Source organism: Corvus moneduloides, chromosome 3 (assembly GCF_009650955.1).
Source record: "Corvus moneduloides isolate bCorMon1 chromosome 3, bCorMon1.pri, whole genome shotgun sequence".
Classification (NCBI taxonomy): Eukaryota; Metazoa; Chordata; class Aves; order Passeriformes; family Corvidae; genus Corvus; species Corvus moneduloides.
The window spans coordinates 107,107,708-107,123,135 of record NC_045478.1 but is presented as its reverse complement, the minus strand read 5'-3'; the positions used below and the strand labels follow the sequence as shown (position 1 = coordinate 107,123,135).

The following is a 15,428-nucleotide window of genomic DNA, read 5'->3' as shown; positions in this document are numbered from 1 at the left end:
TCAGCGCAGAACAATTAAGGCCAACTTTCAGGAAACTGAATTATGTCTGAAACTATCTCCCTGCTAGCTGCAAAATTAAAGAGACTATAAAGCCACTTTAAAATTCATCAGTCCTCAGCTTCATTTCAAACAGTTTAAGCTTCATGAAGCAAATAATAAAGATGATAATGTTGTAGTGAAATATTGCAGGGCTGAGAATTAAACTTGCACGAGATTAAAAGACAAAACATGAAGATCAAGCTAATAAAGGTGACATTTTCATACCAATCATTGTCCAAAATAAATGAGAGAAGGGAAACAGGTAAAACTGTTTCCAATTTTAAAGCTTTTTATAACATGTATAAGGTCTCAGTAGCTCTGTGTCATAGTATAACCTATCAAAATAGTTCAAATTACTTTACGAAACAGTAAATATATATAAACAAAAAAGCTCACTGATTTTCCAACTTTTCTCCCTCCACATTTTGGTAAGAGGACCCAATACCAAATACCTAGGCATACTAGAAGACATGAGCAATAACTGAAAGTTCCTTTACACTTATTTATATTAAGCCATTATTCTTTCATAGTGCTTCCAGAGCAATTTACAGTAATCTGCAGTATGAAAAAGGGATATAACAGACAAAGAGAATGACAAGTTGTGTGATTAACATTTCTTAGGATGTCAGAATTTTTAATAACTAACACTGTAGCAAAGAAGAAAGAGATTAATGGCAACAGAGCAAGCAAGAAATGGGATTTTAGGTATATTATGGAAAATAAAAAATTGAAAGTGATCTAAAACCTCTAACAGCATATTTGTAAGTAACAGATTTCAAGCTTCAAATCAGGTTTGACTGCATTAGTCACTAAGGAAAAATGTGATAATTTCCTGATACTTCACTGAAATTCTTTGACCAAGCTACAACAAAAATAAATAATAATCCCTTTTAGAAGGAATATTAGAAAAAGATTCTCTTCCAGTTGTTCAGGAACGCTAGGGATTTAAAGGATTTCAAAATGTCTGGCTGCAGTTCAACACAACATGGCTAATGCGACTCAATATGAAGTCTCCCGTAACACTTTATCTAGTCAAATAATTTCTCTTTATAACTTTCTATCTCTAGCTTCTATACTGCCAGATAGAAATATCAAGCATGTAAATGGGAAACTACAGTAAGATATATCATAACTGACTCTTTTAAGATGAAAGTAGGTTTTCCTATACATTAAGAACCACCTCAAGCCAGCTGCAAGATACCCTATAAAATAACATCTCCAACATGCAATTTCTGTAAAGCTGTTACACATCTTGATAGTATAATTTAGTCACTTTCTATTATGCAGACCAGGTAACAGAAATACACTTTGAAATGGTAACACTTTTTCCCACCAAAGTTTATTTGGTGCATAGAGGAATACTTTTTTTTTTTTACTATTAGCAGGGAATTCAAGGCATTAACTGTAATTTGTTATCAGATATACCCATGAAGCTGATCACTGTGTCCTCCATCAAAAGCTGAAAAAGATTTAACTGATCATCAAATAAGGTAAACTACGATAAATCTAAAACTCCAAGCTTCACACCTCATGTAAAATGCATCTCTCCAAGTTATCAACTGCAAAGATGTCCACCAGTTCATTAAATCAGCTTTGTCTCATTCTAAATATCTTAAAAGACTAAGGTACATTTATATCAAGTAACTTCAAGTACATTTTTAGGAGGCTGAAACCACTGTGAAAGCCAACAAAGATTAGGCAAAGCTGCCTATCACCAATTAGACAGCAAAAGTCAAAGCACAGAGGCTCAGTATTAATTCCTTGGGAGAGAAGCATCCTGATCAACATCCTTGATCTTGACTGCAGAGGTATCAGCCTGAAACTGGAAGAAGTGCTCCTAGATGGCCAATACAATCTTCTCAAGTTACTGTGAGGAAAATTTCAGAATGTGAGTTGAGAAATTAGAACAGGCTATTTTCCTCTTACTTCTTGGAACAATAACCATGTGCTCAATCACGCATACGTAAATAGACAAGGAACCATTTCACTCTGGACCAAAGCAAGATTTAAGTGAGAGGCGTAAAGCAGAACTCAGTCAAACTGCAGAACAATTTGGATTGTAAATGGCTTTGTAGAAATAACTTGGAATACGGACAGATTTCTTTTTCTGGTGCTCTTGATCCTATATTCAGGAACTGAACTCAGTGACCTCTTTTTGGAGTCAGCATTGATCTTGGGTATCTATCATTTGCCTACAATAAAACAGACTGCCAGGAAATCATAGTTTCAGACCACAGATGAAGAGATTCTGTGGAAGTCTAACACACAATGGTTAGTTTTTGCCTGAGAAGTGTTTTGGTCAGATACAGCACCATTGGAATTTACAGGAGGGAGAACATCACCTTTAGCAAGGGGTCATCCTCAGCCTAAGCACAGTTTGCTACACTCACAGCAGAGATCAGGGGATTTAGCACCACTCTAAAAAACATTGGGGATACTGAAGCTGCACAATGAAACATAGAGAAACTATAAACCACCAGATTTAAGGCTGTTGCTTCCTGGCTGGTTTGTTTTTTCACACAGGAACCCCACCTAATCTAAGGCACAGGCCTTGACAGCAGGGTGAACAATGAGAAATTAGTTTGTACTTCTTTTTCCCCTTCTCATAGTAGAGTGCTCATATAATAGTAATAATATAATGTCAATATTTTAGATATTAAAATCTAGGACAAACATCTTTTTTCCCTTTTTCCTCCATCTTATGTTTATTATACTGCTATCTGAAAGTTTTATATTTCAGTAATTTATTTTCACAAAAGAGCCTATTTATATTTTTATAACTCAAGGCCTACAGCACACACCATATGAATTGTGTCTGCTTAATCTGGAATGTTTCCATACTACATTTTTTTCAGAATATTTGTCACTGTGCAGTACATCACAAGCACAATTCACAGTTGTTATCAGCTTCAGTTGCAGCTGTGAAAGCTTTGCATTCTTTATTTTAGAGATGTCGAATTTGGAACCTTACTATTCAAATACAAGGATCACAAGTAGTTACTGTTAATGATGTTACATATCTTGCTTTTTAAGTAAAAAGTAAAATCCAGGTCTTCAGTGGCATTTAACTACAGAAACCTTCAGAGGATCACCTACAATCCTTTATTCAGTTCAGGATACAACATCAAGCACATGCAACAAGTAAAATGGGTTCTACAGGCCACATTCTTTAAAACTTTAAAGCATTTCTAAAATAGAAGCCATGGTAAACAGCAAGTTTTTTAAGGGGAACAAAAAAGAGAATGTGTTAATGGAAATATATCCTGTCAATTCAAATATGGAGATATGGGTGACATTAAAAAAGTTAGCCCATATATCACCTGTCACTTACTTTTCTGGTGGTATTTTAATAAAGTCTAAGATCATGAGCCTACTGTGAAGAGAATTTGGGAGAATAACAGCTGCTCATCTCTAATAGCAATCATGTAACTTAAGAAATGTCATTTTAGTACTTTCAAGGAACAAAGGAAAGGAAAACACTCCAATGACATGGCAGGACATCTTAAACAGAGGAAGACCCAACATTCCCATGTATAATATGCACGCTTTCCTAAAAATCAAAACCTCAGCATTTAAGTTGGCCAAAAACCACAACTTCCAAGCATTCTCTTCAAATTCTTTAGCTAAATCTAAAAAAAAAAAAAGAACACCAAAACAATTGGAGCATTATCTATAAAAGGTACTGGACATAACTATTTCTGTGTTTGCTACATTTCAGAGTAGGTCTGATAGCAACAACAGGTTAATGGGTGAAAGAGCTAATTAAAGAAAAAGCTTTTATTTCAAGCCATTACAGTAAATCTCTATAGTCAGTGTACAATTCCTTAAACCAGCAGGCTAGAGTGGGTTAAAGAAAGAGAAAATCCTATCATATTTAATGCTTCTCATGTCTGACCTAGCTATTTTTTTATGAGTACTTCACTATTCTCCTCTACAGAAGCAAAACAATGTCTTCTAGTGCTATTAAATGTTCATAAAATAACCGATTTTCAAATAAAAACATTAATATAAAAACCCTAAAATGTAACCTATTTTCCTTTTGAAATAAATTCTGTCCATCAAGAAGAACCAATGAAAGCAGGCTTATAGAATTTGAAGGTAATAAAGTAATGATTCCAAGTCTTTTCTTTTCCTTTTTTTTCCTACTAGTTACATTGTAGTCAGAAAATTTCTTTATTCCACATTAAGGAACAACTTATCCAAGCTAACTTCCTTCTGAAAAAATTAACTGAGCTTTTATTATGTTTGCATTTAGAATGCTTATATAAAAATTTCCTAAGCTTTTTCCAGAGCAAAAACAGTTAAAATGTTTTAATTAAACCACTTTTCCTTGAGAGAGATTTCCTTTACAATGTTTTTAATATAACTCAACATTGGCTGCATCTTTCTTGACAGATGGTATTTCCTTAACAGAGAATGTCTCAAATGGTTTATGTATAACATTCTTTCTAAAATTCATTTCCTTTCTGTGTAAGAAGTTAATACACCAAGAAAAAAAAAAAAAACAAACCAGGAATGTTTCATGCCATGTGGGATACAACAGTTCTAGAGTTTTGCTTTAAATTAGCCGAGTAATGTTTTTGTAGAAATATTATTAACGTGGTTGAAGCTTAACATTTGGAAAACGGAAAAATACTTGCCCACAATGCTGCTTCTCTCCAGATCCCACTCCAACATTAACTTCTCTTTTATGTTCTACTGCTCAGTCCCACGTCTGGTGGAAATCTGACAGATCTTATTAAGGTTCAACTTAGGAGAGAGATGTTAACTGGGTGATTGTTTTCAAGAACAACAGACTGGTAGTTCTGTAACAAATAGCTCCAAAACCAGGAAGGAAAGTTCTTACAACTTCACTCCAGAATCATTCAAGACACTGTAATCAGTAGAAAAGCACACTACAATCTTCCTCAGAAGGAGGACAGACACTGAGGTCGCAAAGAAGAAGATGCAGCTCCTAAGGGTGGGCCGCTCCCCCACATTAACACCAAAACACAAGTTCTTAAGAGGGGGACTTGTACTGGGTGAATGCAGAAGAACTAAGGTTCCACATGCAAAAATCCTGCAGAAAAGGAATCTTTGCAGGCTACTGAGGCCAAAGGTATTGGATTTGCAGCTGGTAATGTACACTCCCTGTAAAGGTTGTAAACTTTTGGAGAGCTACAGTAGTAAGAGTAGTCCTTAAGTGATAAAGAATACCAGTTGAAATTTCTTTTCCCTCTTGTTCTGCTATAAATATTCATTAAAATATTACTTTTCTAACAGATCACATAATTTTCTGTACTGCTGAAAATTTTTATTCTAACATATTCTGCAGCCTGTGGAACTGTAAGTGCAATATTTGGCAATTACGATTTTCCATTTTTTGGGCATCTCTGAGCCAATATGTCATTTTGTGATACTTCTAGTAACGTTATCATGTATGTTAATACAGTATACATGGAGAATATCTTGCACTGAAATCCAAAGCTACCAGTTTCCCTAAATGTTAAGGTTTGCCTATTTTATATTTATGAAAAAATTATGTATTTCTAAACTTCAGCAAAAGCCTGTCCTAAATCTGCGTCTTCCAGCTACTTTTGTATTTCAAGACCCAGTGAGAGATCATGGAGATTGCAAATATCTTTCTTTCTAATATGCAAACTCATTTTAGCTTTCTGCTCATAGCAATGCTACCTTTAGTTCTGAAGGCAAGCTGAATGCCCAGAGCTCGTGATAACAAAGCTTTGGACAAGATGTGCAGTGCCAGTTTGCCTAAAAGATTTTTATGGATGCCTTACATAAAGTTAAAAAAGAAAAAGAACAGCTGCATTTAGCATCTCTATTTGCCACTGACTACACATAAAATGAATAAGGAGCTGAATGAACTTGGAGTCACAGACAACATGGGAAAAACTTAAAGCTTCCCTTTACAAAGGGGAAGGATTTCCTACAGCCACTTCGGGGGCCTGGTGCTCTTGCAGGAGGGTGAAGGTCTGCCAAGCTGCAAAGGCACAGAAAGAAGAAAGACCATCAGAAAATCCAGCTAACATGTGACTGAAATAATGAAATTTGCTAAATCCTCTAAACTTTTCATAAGGTTCTTTCTCCAATTAAAAATAATTGCTATTAGTATGTTTTCCAAGAGAACTACTGCACAGGGGTGCTGTGTAACACATCATATTTGTTCTTCAATGGACCAGCCTACTGCAATTATTTCAACAAAACCCACAAAATTTCGGCTATTTTTCCCTTTAGACAGCAGATAATACGTATTCCTGTGCTATCAACAACCATTTTAGGAATATCCCTGTTGTGACCACTCCAGCCACATTTGCTTCTGCCTAAACTTAATTTCCATACTTCCATAACTACAGAGCCACTGTCTCAGTCATCTCTCAAGGTCCTTTGATGGCCTGCTGTAATTAGAACACACACAAAAAAATAGCTGCTTGACCTTTGACAACTTTGCAGGCATTTGTCTTTCAAAAACTATTAAGGTGGCAGACAAGATGAACATGCAGCTTTTTTACCCACTGTCATAAACTAAATGAGATGCGCTGTTCACTTCAAGCATTGCCTTAAACTGTGGGGGGTTTTATTGCTTAGTGGAGTTGACACTGTTTAACATCTAACCCTGTATCCAACAGAGCTGCAAAACTAAGTGCTTCTCAGTATTTACAGAAAGACCAAGATTCTTTCTTCAGAGTAGGACTGAGATACAATACATACAATGCCTATCTTTATTACAACACAAGTGAGACTATTCTGTGAGACACATTTTAATAGAAATTATTATTCCAAGTATATTTTGGAAATTGGCATCTCAAGATAGAATAATTTATGGCAAAATAATGAAGTATTCATTTTGTAATGAATGGTAGACCCATGCAAGCACTGGAAGTAATGGATAACTGTAAGGATTTCATTTAAAACTTGGTATTCAAGAGAAAATTTAAATCTGATGTTCCTAATAAAAGAACACACTTCTCTGAGCAAAGCCATAATTTTGGGAGAGACACACCCTTTGTCACTTCCAATGGTTAGAAATAGATGAGTCTGCAAAACATTTAGTGTAAATCATATTGACACACGAGTATTTTTTTAAGGAAACTCTAGTGCAAAATCTACCCATCTCATGGAAGCAGCACAAAATGCAGCAAGACCAATCCTTTTCTGAAACAGTCTATCACCAAAGTCTAGAAAGATCAAACACAACCAGAACACTACATTCCATCTTCCTAGACAGTCTGTAATTATTTAAGAGAGAGATTCAAACAAACCAAACACCCCCTTTCCAAATGTGAAATGCATGCCAATTCCCAGGACATTAACTGGGAATTCCACTATCTGATGATGAATTACACATAAATAGCTCACTGGCAACCCATCATTTTTACTTGTCCCAAGGACAAATCTACTGACCTGGGCAAGAGATCCTAAAAGAAATTGCTAAAACTGTTTTTCTTTTTGAAGGAATTCATGAGTTAAGCTGACAGATTTAGTGGTGTTTTCACACTGAAAAGGGAGGATCAGAAGAAAGCTATTGTGTGTGTAGGAGGCTGAAGGGAAATGATCAGCCTTACCTTACCAGAATCTACAGGTTGTCTCAATAACCTTGGCATGAGTGTATTACCTTATACCTTCTAAAATGTTGTACTCAAGAAAAGAGGATTTCCATGAGTGAAGAGTTTAAAAAAAAAGGACTGGTTCCCAATAGAGACTTAACAGGTAAGTATTTCTTTTACTTGTTTTGCTCTTTGAGAAATCTTTTGCAGTTCTCCTTGGCTTTGTCAAGAACCAAGCAATGACTTCCCTGGAGCACACGGCCCCCAGCTCCAGCTGCTACAATCTCAAAAATTTACCCAGCAGAAACAGAAACAAGCTCCAAGTTCTGACCACAGCCTGAAAGCCCATCTGCAGCTTGGCTCACTTTGAAGAGTTAATCTTCCATGGATCAGCATCTGGTCACCACTGTCTCCTGGGTAATCATGCCAGAAGTGTTAAAAGTTGTTTCTCAGGGAGGACAAAAAATGTAACTGCTATTCAGTGAGTAGAATGCTCAAGAAATTCCCACTGTACCACAAGAATTTTGAGGAAGAGTTAGTCAAGTTTATGAGAAAAACTCATTGAGTTAAATTAGAAGTGTTTCATCATGGAAGTTTCTTAAAAGTAATAGCACAGGCTGCAGCAATTAGAAGAAAAAAGGGAAGCTTTACCAGTCATTAATAAATTTATTATTGTTTATTCTTGCTAAAGTATTATCTGCTTTTTCAAAACCAATTCTCTTTACACTCAAGCAGATCACAAACATGATCTTGATAGCAAAGGGAATTGACCAACTGAACAGATGAACGATTAGGTGTTAAAAACCAGAAGGATCTAGTCCTTCTAGCATCTGAATAATAAAATAAAGCATCCAAAAAACTAAGTGAGCTTTCTCACAATTCCATTCCAAACTAAGACTTTTTTTTTACATTATTTTCACTAGAGAAACAATTTATCAAAGCTAACCTGCACATCTCCTATAAAAACACATAATGGTAATCCAGAGAACTCATCATTCTCTTACATTTGTCCTCACATTTAGGGAAAGGAAGTCACTCTGCCTGTGATCAGAAGAAAAGGCCTATCTGAAGAGAAGTCTGCTGACAGATTGACTCCCTTCATCTCTGAACACTCTGCCAACCAGAAACCTTTCTCAGTATAATCAAGACTTTTTTTTCTACATTTGGGTAAAAAACAGTGATACAAGTTTGGTAACAGTTTTTGGGGTCTTCTTACTTGAGGGTTTTTTTAGGACTTTTCTAGAAACTGAAACTACCAAATGTCTAGCAGTAACTCAGAGAGTTATAATAGTCACCTGATAGATGCAATTCAGACTCCTTCCCACTTGTGTGTGGGAATATATACAATGCTGAATATCCTCTACCCAGAGCTTTACACTTGCCATACATCTGTTTACAGCTTTAGCTCACTAACTGAAAATGAGGGACTACACCCTGCCCAAGGACATACAAGACAACCAATGAAAACTTCAGTAATCTCCAAAACAAAGCTTGCAGAAAAGTCTGGAAAAACAGAGGCATTTTACTTTGTTTTGATGTTGTAATTTAGCTCGATGAGTGGGATTTACAGTTTCTTCCTGAACAGCTACCTTTCAAATTTCAGAAATACAGCATGAAGTGCTTTCAGTGGTATTTATTACAAAGAGACTACTAGTATCCTATTTGAGCCCGTCTATAAACAAATTGTAAAAACACTTCAAAAGCATTAATCAGCTTAAAAACATTAATTTCTGCATACATTTTTCTACATAAGTAAAATCACATTAGGAGAACATACTTCTTAAAATATGGCTTGAGCTAATTTTAAAGATGGTTGGAAAAGTTTGGCCTACACTGATTAAAATCTATACTTAAATGAAAGGAAAATTTAACCACAAAAACTGTGCTCATTTTAGAAAAACAAGCATATCACTGCCAAAGTGCTGTCCTAAGTTTAGATTGCTGTCTGACTAAAACATCATAATTACGAGAAACTGAAATGGATTTCTAAATGTTTCAAGATGAAACAGCCATTGGGTAATTTGCAAGATATGCAATTATCTTCTGAATTCGAACACATAATGCTAATACTCGATCTGAACAAATGCAGGCTGTTCGTGTGCAGACCGAGGAAATCAATGTTAAACATCAATACCAACACTAGATAAGAGTAACAATAATGAAATCTAAGAGCAGAATTACTAAGTGATGTGGAATTAATTACTTCAAGAATTTTCTTCGAGGAAAAAAAAGGCTTGGAATCTTTATCTGTTGCTTCTGTCTCTCCTAGAGCTGCTCAAGCTGCTTTTTATCCCTGTTATTTATCCTCAGCACTTTTATCCCTGTTAAAACTGCATCAGGAGGCATTTCACTCAAGCTCTCATGTGCAGCAAGACAGCCACATTTTTACCTTCAAACACCAGAGAGAGTCTTCAAATAAATTTGAAGGGTCATACAACAAATGTTCTGCTACTTCACAGGATCATTATCATACTGACCACGCAAAAGTTAAAAAGAAACAAAAATTAAACATAATCACAGGCTCACCTCAGACCTCTTTGTCTGTTCCACGTATAACCATTGTAAATTCCAGTTACTCTGAAAAGTAAGTTAAATCTTGATCTGCAACAACCATTAACAGTTTGCTGCAATTAGCAGGATTTCAAGAAATCAAAGTAAGTCAATTCTTGTTTCAAAATCATGATTGCAAGTACTTGTCAGCACCTGCACTGCCTTTTATTGTCTTCGATTTAGGAAGAAAAATTAATGACTTGGTTGTGTTCTATTGCTTGGTTGCCTTTAAAAGACTGAGTGTTCAGTTATCTTTTGACTCTTCTGACTACAGCCCAGTCTGTTGTTTCACTGATTTGGTGAAAGGAGTACAAAACAATCTGTCATTAATATATGAAAGCACACAGGAACAGTGAGCATGTCTGGGGACACAGCAGCTCATACGACCACCATAATTCAAACAGTAATTTTATAAAGGACCAGAGAAACTCCTCAGGAAAAATTAATTCTCTTTCTACAAGCAATGTGTGGTGATCCACATAACTGCTTCATACAGACTCATGAGGCAGTCTTCATTTAGCCTTTGTGGCACCTCTGGAGCTGCCATCAAAGGAGAAGAGCAAATAGAGGTAAATTTCTCTCAACAGTAAAAGATGCTGGATGACTTAAAAATAACAAAACCATCGTAAGCTCAATGAAAAAGCGCCTGAGATTAGGCAATACCTTTCAGAAACACTGGAATGAAAGCAATACCTGCTCCCTTGGTACCTAAAATAACATCAGCAGCAGGCTTTATACCCAAGGATGCCTGAAACAAGCTCCTCAAGAGTCAGGGGAGGCTTAGTATCACACATGTAAATCTTGGAAAAACATGCTGAAAAGCAGCAAGGTGAAAAAAAAGTTTTGTTCTCAAGCAGAAATCACCTCAGCCTATTGACATATTAAAGGCAAATTAATTTTCTCAAACTCATGAACAGATAGTGTGTGATAGATAGTGAAGCTACTAATTTTACACTGACAAGTAAAGACTCTCACAGTTTTTAACCCCTAAACATATAAGAAACTTTAATACAAACAAATCTAGTTAGGTAAATTAAATTTATTATATCCAAACAAGTTCAAGTTCACAAGTAAACTAGCTCGGCTAAGAGAAAAAAACTAGGAAAATGAAGAGACATTTTGGTTATGTTTGAAGAATTCTGCTAACATAGCTCTATCACATCTCACTGTGCCCTGCTACAGCAAAAAATTGGACAATTCACAATGCAGAATTGTCTTTCAGGAGCAATTTACTTGTTAGGCCAAGGCAACAAATAGCAAAATCAAACTGTGAGCCTTTGCCCACACTCAGAAGGGACCCGTTCCAAAAATGCAGCTCTCTGAAGGTTCCATCTCCCCCTCTCTTAGCCCTAAGTGCTGACCAAGCACCACACACACAACATGAACAAGCCAGCTCTCCTCAGGCCAGCGCTAATAAAACATTTAACCAGACACTGGCGCTCAGTGCCTCTTGTCTGTGTGTTCCCAGCACTGTGACCTGAAGAAACAAGGGAACAAGGAAGGGACAACCTTGAACAAGACCGTAAGTGGAGAAGAGAAGAATGAAATAATGAAAGAAGGACAGAGGAAAACACTGATCATTTGTAAATAATGATGAAAAGGAGGAGGAAAGCATAAATTGAGACAAAGACTCTGCATGTCCCAAGAAGCTGGAAGAAGCAGCCAGTAAAAGTAAAAAAATGTGCTTTGGCAAAGCAGAGTTGGGAGGACTAAGGGTTAGCAGCACACTGAAGGATGGGACAAGTGATAGGAAAGAAAAGACATACATGAGACTGCCTAAACAAAAATTAAGAGAACGAAACTCTATGGGGAAAAGTCTTGGACAGAATCAGGTAGAAAGCCAGCAGAAGGACAAGAGGATTTGCACCTGAGGCAGTTCAGATGATTAAGAATCTAAGAATTAAAAACCTGGCTTTACTAAAAATAGCCGCTGAAGGAGTAAAGGCTCTGCAGGAACAGATAAAACACGACAGCCTCCCACATGAGAACGAGAAAGGGTTACTTGATCCAGCAAATCCTAACACCCCTAAAACCCCACGTGAGTGTGAAGATGACACCTCATTAGACTTCTGTCCAATCTTCTTCCCAGATTGCTTTTGTGGGGAGGGCAGGCAACTCCACAAAAGCAAAACTCATTGAGACTGAGGAGCTGGACCATACCAGAATCAAGGTTTCCCTGCACAACCTCAGTCTGGCTTTCACAGCAGGGTACAAAATTATCTTTCCTTCAAGATTCTGCCTCACTGAGTACACATGGTGGACTAGCCCCTGAGGTCTAAATAAAGGTTTGTAAGTGACTTCCCTCTTTCAGCATGGAAACACTTTGGCAAGCAGCGAATGGAGAAAAAACTCTGGAAAGATGGAAGTTCCTTCACAGGCTTATACTCTCTTCACTCTCACCACATATTCCCTACACATGGCTGACTTTTCTTTTTTAAAATCAAAACTTTTCAGAAGTTTGAGGTGGAGTTCTGACTTTCTGAATGACCAATTTGAGATTTGGTTTCTCGAGGTACAGTTTCACATTATGGTCGACCCACAGCTGGTTTACATTAGTGCAGAAGGAGAAACAGCTTTCATTCATATCAGAGCAAGCACTCAGTGGAATAACTTCCATCCCCATAAAACTGTTAGATCAACTGTCCCTGAAATCATCCAACCACTAAATCCACTACAAAGAGAGTAACAAGAACCCATGGCCAGCGATGGAAAGGAGTGAGACCACACTCTTCAGCTGCAGCCCACACACTGACCAAACTATGCATTCACACGGTTTAAGGGTACCTTGATCTCCTGAGGTACAGCTTCCACTGCAGCTTTGCTTTCAGACTATTAGATAATACTATAAAACATGATTACAAAGTCAAGCAACTCATTTTAGATTTCTGTGTTCACTTTAAGACATATTTTGGCTTTGTTTTTTTTAACCTAGTTTCCCCATTTGTTAAGTAAGAAGCAGGATGGAGGGGGACCCATCTGTTAATCTCTCTGTTTTACAGTGGACCAATCTTATGCTTGAGAAACGTTAAAATATTACCATGCTATCTACAACTGAAAAGTCCAATGGCCCAAAAGCAGAAGCTAGGTAGTGTCTTGAAAAGAACAGACAGCTGCTATGAAATAAGGCAGACATGGTGCTGCTTTCAACCAACAAGCAAAATACACTACTACCCATTAGTGTAGTCCACTCTGTACACTAGCAAAAGTGGAGATTAAAGCAGTGCAGTGACCAAGAACTGTATTGCAATGAATGCTCACAAGCACCAGTGTGAGGCTGCATGCCCAGTTTAATTCCAGGCTTTATTTTTAGTGCGCAGCCTCTTGCAGCCACAGCTATGTGCTGAGCAGCCCGGTTGTGCAAAGCTACGAGCCTTGTTCCAGCACTCACCCTGCACTTACTGCGCAAGAGGCCATTGAGGTCAAAGTTTAGCTTTGCCAGAGGGCACATCCAGCCCAGACAGCAGCACTCACGCCAATACTAACGGGAAAAGTGACAACAGACACAATAACCAGGGAAAACCACCCAGCTACAGCTGCAAACAAAACTGACTGGCTTCCGTGTATGTGCAAGTCAAAACAAGACACTCTGTTTTTTCCCAAAAGGAAAGATACTAAGGATGAGACTATAACTACAGGCCTCCGGTTATTTACTCCTCCAGGTGCAACAAAACCAGCAGCACTGAAACCGAGGTTTCGGGTACCGTACACGTCTCACACACACGGAACGCCTCCGCAGACAGGCTCAAGCGCTCTCCTCCATCGCCGCCGCTCCCGGCCCTCTTACAGCGCGGCGACCATGCCTGGAGAGAAACGGGAGGCGGGTGAGAGCCCGGCGGGCGGGAGCGAACCGGCGAGACCAAAGCAGCTGCGCAGCCCCGGCGCCGCTGCCACCACCAGCACAGCGGCCCGGCCCCCCCTCCATCCATCCATCCGTCCGTCTGTCCGTCCGTCCCTCCCTCCCTCACCTGGGACGGGGCAGCGCCGCGGCGGGGGGAGCTCAGGGAGCCGCGGCGCCGCCGCCATCGCCCGTGGGCGCCAGGGCCGCCGCCATGTTGCCGCGGCCTCTGACCCCGCTCACTTCCGGTCACGGCGGTCACGCCGTTGCCACGGCAGCGCCCCGCGGCCGGCCTCCCTTAAAGGGGCCGCCCGCGAGAGGGGCTCGGAGGGGCCTGGTGGGGGCCCGGGTGGCTCCCGTGGGGGACAGCGGGGCCGCGGCAGGCACAGCCCTTGTCTGAACTCGGTGATTAGCCGAAAAGGGACAGTGACTCATCAGCCCCGCAGCGCTGCGCGAAGGGGAAAACCGTACTACTGTTCAGCTGTGGAATTTGTCATAAAGTAGCCTGTCGGGTGGGAGAGGAGTGGAAAAAGACCGCGGCATGATTTCCACTGCTGTGAGGAGATGGTTTCTCTTAACTTTCCCCGAAACGGGCTTTATTTTCAGTTTTTATTGCATCGCCTTTGCCGCCGCTCACTGTTGCTAGAGTTAACCTCTTTATACTCTTTCCAGGTGTATGTTTTTACAAAGTAAACAAACCCGGTGAAATCCCCTGGCCAAGAAGGGAAACTCCAGGAGGTCTTAAATAAAGTTTTACGTTTGTGTGGAACCAAAGTGAGCCCATGCCCGGCTGACAAGAGCTGCTGGATTGGGACCAAAGCAACCTGGGCTCTCTTGCTGACTCCACATCCACTGCATGTGCATAGATGAACATGTCCCTCTGCAAAACTCCCCCAAAGTACGAATACCGGGGCAAAACATGATGCCATGCCCAATAGCCACTCTCCTTCTGGGATCCTTCTTTCCCACTCCAGCTAGTTTTGAGGACAACATTGTCTCTTCTGATGTGCCTGCAATGATCCAGTGAGAATTTATTGCCATAGAGAGTACCTTTGCAGACCCGAGAATCAGCCATCAGTTCGGTCAATACTTGAAATTAAAAATAAATAAATAGGGAATGAGCCTTTGGGGAATTTCATCCTAAAAGTCATAAAAACATTGGAAATTCCACTGTTGTCACTTTTGAGGGGTCTCGTTTTTTCATTCAGCCTGGAGAAGTAGGAGCTAAACGGGTACTTTAGCTGTTGCCTACAGCTAAATTGGTGGAAGGTAATTGAGGAAGTGGAGCCAGACTCTTCTCCAAGATGCACAGCAAACAGATGACAGGCATTGGTCCCACGCTGCAGCAAGAGAAATCCCAATTAGTTAATAGGAAGGAATTCTTCAAAATGAGAGCAGTCAAGCACTGAAACTGGCTTCCCAAAGACTTCGTGCAGTCTCAAACCCAGCCTGGACCGGGT

At 39.2% G+C, this 15,428-nt stretch overlaps 1 protein-coding gene across 3 annotated transcripts in view; it reads right to left on the bottom strand.

Annotated features, from left to right (window-relative positions):
• The window catches only part of LCLAT1 (lysocardiolipin acyltransferase 1), a 113,163-nt gene extending 98,973 nt beyond the window's left edge, over positions 1-14,190 (bottom strand). The window contains exons 1-2 of one of the 3 annotated variants that reach the window (XM_032103244.1): positions 14,099-14,190; positions 13,840-13,933 (exon numbers count right to left, since the gene is read on the bottom strand). The gene's annotated coding sequence lies outside the window, so the exon portion shown is untranslated. Of the gene's footprint in view, positions 1-13,834; positions 13,934-14,098 lie in introns of those variants that run through there. The other 2 variants (XM_032103242.1, XM_032103245.1) reach the window with 2 other exon arrangements.
• Between the last annotated feature and the right edge of the window lie 1,238 nt (positions 14,191-15,428).